Genomic DNA, 7,463 nt, shown 5'->3' on the forward strand with positions numbered 1-7,463 from the left:
TCTGTGTGTGTCTGTGTGTGTGTTACAAAACAGTTTGAAATGCAATGAAACAGAAGTAGCCAGTCCCATCATAGATTATTGGCACTTTGATATATTAATTCTCCATATATTAAAAATACAGAACTCAAAGAGTTACTCCTGTACTAAAGGGACAGGAGCTAGGGTCTGGAGAAGAAGGGAGCCTGTTTCCCATAATGCATATGAGTGCTGGAAGAGGTGTAGGAGCCTCAGTTTAGTCAGGCCCCATTTTCACATCATGCATTTTGGAAAAGTATCGCTGCTCCCTGCCCCCACAAGACCAGCACCTATTAGCACCCAACTCCAGCTGGCATCTACTGGCGTACGTGTAGCGCTGCATGCTACAGTGCAGTATCTCTGCTTTCAGATTAAATCCTTCATCAGCTATTTCCTGCTCTCCTTGCTTCAGTGGCTAGGCCTGGACTTACCCATAAGAAAAAACACAAAGTATAGAACTTACAGCATCCCCTGGACAAATGTTTAAGGCATATTCTGTACTCTGGAACAAGGATCAGAATACTGGAGTGGCTCTATATTACACAATAATAGCCAGAAACACTCATTAAAAGTTGGTCAGTATCTCCTTGAACTGAGGGACTATTGCAATAGACAATGCATCAGGGTTGGAATTGTCATACTTGGGGTGATCATGTCTGAAGAACAGACAGAAGCAGAATCGACATTTCCTTTCTTCATTCTTAATCTCTAGAGAAGGTATCGTATAGAGAAATGTGTCCACAGACTGCACAATCCTCTCTTGTATAGAAGTTCAGACTTCTAGCAAAGGGTTATTTGGCAAAGGGTAACTAACCTAACACTACAATTTGCATGAATAACTCTCAAATGATCAAGTATAAATTTTCCTTTACAGGAATATCTAGACTAAGATCTCCTGGGACTCCTATTTGATACTGTTTCATTATTCTCTTACTGAAAGGTTAATTCGGGATAATGCCTGAATACAGTGGATTCTGCTTATTAGCAGACCTTTGGTTGCCAGCAAAAAGCTGCCATTAACCAGGTGCTAACAAGCACAAGGCAGGTTTACGGGGCTGCAGCCAAGGAAGGAAGTGCTGGGACATGCCTTCCATGGCTGAGGCTCCACAAACCTGCCTGTGGGCAGGGCAGCAGCAGGAAGGGGGCTGCAGCCCAGATGCTGGGGCTTTCTACTGGGGAGCAGGGGGCCTGTGGGGCTGCACCGTACCTCTCCCTGCCCACTCTGGGGGCTGGAGCTCAGCACATCCCAGCACTGCCTTCTCTGGGTGCAACCCCCCATCAGGGCACAGACTGGAGAGAGCAGGGAGAGGTACCCTGCTGTTCTGGCATCGGGCTCTTACCCTGCTACTGCCCTTCCCGTAGCCTTACTTCCTATGTGGTCCCTGTGCACAGGCAGATTTGTGGGGCTGCAGTTGGGAAGGCACATCCCAGCACTTCCTTCCCTGGCTGCAGCCTTGCAAAGCTGCGTGCTGCTGGAGACGTTCTTGCAAACCATTTTGTTAATAGGTGGCATGCCATTGCCAATAGCCAAACCCCATGAACATTAAAGTCAATGGGACAGGATTGGTTCCCAGCCAAGTGCTGTGAACCAAAAAGTTGTCAACAGACACATTGCTATTAGGCAGAATCCACTGTATAGGAAATGTCCTTTACAGTATTCTTAAGTACTGTAACTTAGGAAGTTTTAACAAATGTATAAATCATTGTCATACTAGCATCAGCAATATAGTATTTACTATCACAGAAATGTGTAAAACTGGAGCAAAGGAGCACCTTTTTCAATTGTGAAAAAGTCTCATGTGGGAGGTATAAGACATAAATGGTGAGGAAGGGTGTGAAAACCCATAAATTAACACTGACACTGGCTTGATGCAACTATACCTCTTTAATATCCTTATCTTATTAATGTCTGAATCACATGTCCACCTTTTTCCAGCATTGGGATTCATAATAGTACAGTAACGCCCTTGTGAAGGCTAAAGGACTGTTCCCTTTCTGAGCTTTATTTTTAATCTTTTCATAACAGAATCCCTCCTTTTGGTCTCCCTCTGAGGCTAGAGATGGAAAAAGACCTATCTGCCTGACAATACAGGATGCTTCCTTAAGCTATGTACTTCTGATACTTGGTTTTTTAAAAAAAAATATTTTAAATTGCTATAGTTAAAAAACAACAACTCTGCATTATTAATAGGGAAGTCCAATGATAAATTAAATTAGATGCAATATTATTTAATTACTTCAAATTTAGGAAATTCCAGAATTAAAGTTGTCCATGTAACCAGACTCTTAGCAACCAAATTTTGTGAAGTTCCATGTTCTGCTGCTGTTAGGAGCAGCATCTATTGACCATAAGCTGAATTTTATGTTCAGATGCAAATAGCCTATTAACTAATGTGCACAAAAGGTAACACATGGAGCTACCCCCCTTGGCAGCTATGAACAGAGTTGGCACTTTCCTTGTAACCAGGAGGGAAAGGAGAACTTAGGAAAACTGAATTTTTTTAATTGATAAAATTTATGATTAATTTTTTTAAAGTCCCTGACCCTCACCTTATGTAATAACCAAAATATCAGTGTCCAAAAATAAACCTGCAAACATCCCTGCTCCAAACCCAGTACACCCACACATTAAATCTGATCTGATCTGAGACAACTCTTCATCGAGGGTTTGTCAGCTTCACTAGTTCCTGGTCTTGAAAATGGATCAATGTGGGTACAGGAGTCTGCTTGTGTGAATACAGTTGTACGACTGGGACCTTAGAGGCCAACCCTGCAAGTAAAGTTACACATGTGTATAATTGCTCAGCCCTATTGCATTCAATGGAGCTACTCAGATAAGGTACATGGGTGCATAAATTACAAGAATGGATCATGGGGCCCTGACCCTACAAGCACACATGCACATAGTTAACTTTACAATCTAGAGTAATGATCTCAATGGGGCTATTCATGGTCATAAAGCTAAGCATGTATAGAAGCACCTGCAGGATCAGGGACTGGGAGGCTGTAATTTTTGTGTAACTACATATGTCAGTCGGTCCGTAACAAACATTAGAACTCAGGTTTATCTACGTTTTCCCATGTGTGACAGAGTGCCGAGAACCAGTAGCTGACCCAGCACTCTGCTCACTTAAGCATTAATTAGTTCCACCAGGAAAGGCCTGGTGGAGGAGGAAAGTACTTAATTGCTTAAGTGGACTGGGATTTGGTGAGCTAATTATTCCCCCCAGCACACCCTTCCCAGCTAGGCATGCTAGTTAAAAGCACAGGAAGGAAGTGCACAGGGGGGAAGGTTAGTAGAGACTAGAGGAAGAAAGGTCTTAGGGTGGTGAGAGCACACCCTCTTCCTGGAGAAAGGGCTGAGGATTAGGAAAAGCTCAAATAGACTTGTTGCAGTGCACAGGATTGTGATGGTCTTTGGGGGAAGGTAACAAATAATACTCACAGAGATGAGACCAAATCAAAAGGTGTCCAGAGCAGTTTGGGAGGGCTCTTAGGTCCGGATACCTGCCATGTTACACTGTGTCACAAGGCCTTTAGCAAAGGAAACATCGGTGGGCTGACCCATGGATGGGAACACAGCCCTTTATCTCCTTGCTCTGTACTAAGTGATCTACTCTCGATTTTTCTCATATGTCCTCAAACTCTCTTCTCAAAGTATAATCCAGCCTCGCTTTCCCAAGTAGGCTATCCTTTAGCCTTTTTTCCTCTCCAGGGAATGTCTATATTCTTTTATTTCTTAAATGGCATCAGTTTGAGTACTTAGTCTGGAAGCATTAGAAAAATAACACTTTCATTTATGAAGCATATGATGGTATTGGATTTAAGGGATTCTGCACAAGGCAAAAAGAGAGAGTTCCCTTTTGTTAGCTTCCATAGAAGCGCCACCTCTGTGGAAGGTCTCATCAGAACAGACTCTCTTTGGGTGATCAGATCATGAAGGGAGGGCACTGCTTGGACCACTACTGAGCCTTTTATAAATTAACCCTTTGAATTTAGTGTCAGTTACCCTCTGTGAAAAAGGGACATGAGAAATGTATTCTCAGGCTATCATCAGGCTCAGTGACCCACATGCTTAGTGGTTCCAGGGGAGATAATGAAGCAGCACATTGACTAGATACTTTGACAAAACTTAAATGACACTGAAATTGAAGCTGATACTCTAATGACCGAAAATGGCTTTTTATTGGCCTGAAGAGGAGGTATCTGAAGATGGTGAATCTAAAAATCCAGAAGAGGGAGAGGAGACTGTCAAATAGGTAAAATCACTTCCAACTACAGTGAAAGCATCCTGTAAATTTAAATGTAGTAATTATTCATCAATATTTTATTTTTGTATGGGAAATGCATGGAGTGTGTAACTGTAATGACTCCAGGGGGTTAGTAGCTCTCCTGGGAAATAACAGCTGCTTGCTCTGCTAAAAGAATGGAAGCTCATAGGAAATGTGGGAGAAGATGTGGGGGTTAGCCTGAGAGCCAGAAATTAAATGTCAAGGCTAATTAACACTTGGTCACGGGAATTCATCTGAGTGCCACGGATGTTAATAAAATTTATATTTTATGGTCTGCCTATATTAACTCTTCTGAGGAGTGGAACATGCAGACATAGATACAGTAGAAACAATAAGGAAAAAAGAATTGAAATAGTAAATTTTATCAACTCATGAAACTAAAATTTTTTTAAATCATTCTATAAGTCTTTTTGTTAACAGAATTAACAGACTGGATTATTTTTGCACTCCAATTTTTATCCTGTAATTTATATTAGAATATTTTAAGGTCTATTACATTGAAAGGTTTCTCTCCTTGTTATTCATTGAATACTAGGGACCAGTCTTGGAATTTTTTTAGACCCAGTAGTAGATTATAAAATAATACCCTCTAAGTACAACTCCAATTATAAATGTATAGTATAACTAGAACGTATCTCTCTTGAGAGTGCTAAACAAGAGATTGCAATGTACTAAAGTAGTAAGAAAGAGGGAAAGAATATTAGTTGCCTGGAGTCATAAGTTGGAATAGGCAAGACAGGAACAAATTTGCTTAATAGCATGAGCGTGTTTGGCTGCTGGATACTCATGTTGGTCATGCATTAGTGTGATAGTTTACAGTGGGGATTTGGTTTCTTGCACAGGAAGAAAAGGGAAGTTGGATTTCACTCAGTGCGGAAAATCTGACCTGGTACTGCCTCCCAGTGGCACACATGATCCTGATCCTTCAGCAACATGCCCTCACCCACCATACAGTGGTTTCTCTACAATCTTAGAAATTAGTCCCCAGGCAACTGACCAGTCTCCCTAAGTTTAAAGCAGATATAGTTCTAGCTCTACAGTTCTGAGTATTAACTCTGAATTTTTTGTTCTTAATACTGGTGTTTAGGGAGCCACCGGAAAATTACCTGTACTTCTGCACCACTTTGATATCTGTCACCCAGCATGTGTATTCTACCACGACAATAGTGTATATCTGATGTTGGTTGGATGACACTGGCCAATGGATTGAATATGGGAAAGAAGTGATCTTACAACACTCTGAGCCAGGCAGCTCCCTCTGCAGCTGGCTGTTTTTGGAGGCAGAGCACTTCAGATGTCACACTGATATTCATTCAGTCCTCCCAAATGTACCCATTTATGTTATGTTCTTAGTCTTCCCTCAGGGGTTCATTAGAAAAGCCCAAAAAACTTGTTAGGGCTATTTCCAGGTGAGTTTTCTATGACACCCCCACTATTTAGAACCTCAGTTCTGTTTGCTGCATTCAAAAAATATTCTGCCTTCTCCTGTATCCTTTCATATTTGTTTTCCTTTGTAGCTTTATGGAAATTCTATGTTTTAACCTCACACTGTTTTTCATTCAGGGAGGCCAGTACTTACAATCTTTTCTGAACACGGTGAACGTGCACTATGGCTAACATGCCCCACTCTCATTGGCAGGGAGAAAAGAAAGGGGGAATTCAGTGCTTTTATACTTGGGAATGTTGACCTTGTAAGCACCACCAATCAAGATTTGCATCCTCTTTCTTTAGCTGACTCCTATGGGACTGATTTGTTTGACCCTTCTTCTAGGCAAACAGTTGAATCCTTACTAAACTTACATAGGCAGAAGCACACCAGGCTGGTTTAATGTACCACAATCATCTTTAAAAAAATAAAAAAAGTCATAGATTACAAGCCAAATTCTGTTCTGTTGTGTGCATGCAGGCAAGAGTCAATTTCTAATTGGTGTACTTTTCTTATGCTTTTGTTCCATAAGATACAAAGCATCACATTGCCACAGTAACTCCTGCGTATATGGAGGCTGCATTTCTAGCTGACTAGGAAGACACTTAGATTTTGGGCTGGTTCTCACTCGTATGAGAGCAATTTTCAAGATAGTGTGCCTCCTTAATAAAACTTTAATGCATTCCAATGTAACTGACTTTATATACCATCCTCCATGCAGAAATGTTTCACAGTGAGAAGTAGAACAGTGAGTGAACACGTTATGGAATCTGATGCAGCTAGTTTTATACAAATGGAAAACAACCGAAGGGGAAAGAAACCTAAAAAGAAGAAGGAAAGTAAAAGAATCCCCCGCCTCCCGGTCCTTGTTGGCTGCAATGCTTTTTGAGTTAGAAATTGTCATCTACAATGTTTAGAATTTCCAAGGATGTTTTAGTCCTGGCAGCCCGAGACTTCCAGCAAATTGAAGTCTCCCATGATCACACAGCGTTTTCCCTAGGCATTATATATAGGTGCATAAGGAGGCAGTCATCTTGTTCCTTAGTGTGATTTGGTGGTTTGTAGCAAACACCAGTTAATACTCAATCTCATGCTTTAACGTTGGGACATTGATCTGTAACTTGGAAAAAATGATCTTTTTTTACTACAATACCAGGTCGATGCGTGGAGTGGATGGAGCAAGCTCTTATTCCAACTCCCTGTTCCAAAAATCCATTTAATATATAGTCCTCAGATAAAGGACGTATCAGATATTAAACTGATAGGAACAGATATAACTTAGATAATTTTTTCACTTCAAGGTCTAAGAGACACAGACAAAGTTTTCATCTCAAGGCCAAAAGACCAAAAACATCAAGACACTTGATCACGGCCTTAGATACGCCATAGATAGGCCAAGAGACTACTTACACTTGATCTTAGCCAAAAGGCCGAGATACTACACTTGGTCTTGAATGCTTATCCGTGACTTGGAAACAAGTAAGGCCATTTTTGACATAGAATGCCATTCCCCCTCCCCTTTTGCCCATTCGATCCTTCCTAAACAGACTGTAACCATTGATTTTAACATTCCAGTTATGAGAGTCATCCTACAAGGTACAGTAATACTAACTAGATCAAATGTATGCTCATAACTGAGTGATTCCAGTTCCTCTTGTTTGTTGTTCATGCTCCTAGCAGTGTGGTATAAGGAATTCAAGAATTTATTTTCTCTGTGTCCTTTGGTTCCT

The 7,463-nt window shown here is 41.1% G+C and overlaps 1 non-coding gene across 1 annotated transcript; it reads right to left on the reverse strand.

Annotated features, from left to right (window-relative positions):
• Nucleotides 1-6,853: 6,853 nt before the first annotated feature.
• On the reverse strand, nucleotides 6,854-7,038 carry LOC125630725 (U2 spliceosomal RNA). The gene has a single exon (XR_012666655.1). It is a non-coding gene; the product is annotated as a U2 spliceosomal RNA (small nuclear RNA).
• Nucleotides 7,039-7,463: the final 425 nt, after the last annotated feature.

Source organism: Caretta caretta, chromosome 1 (assembly GCF_965140235.1).
Source record: "Caretta caretta isolate rCarCar2 chromosome 1, rCarCar1.hap1, whole genome shotgun sequence".
NCBI lineage: Eukaryota > Metazoa > Chordata > Testudines > Cheloniidae > Caretta > Caretta caretta.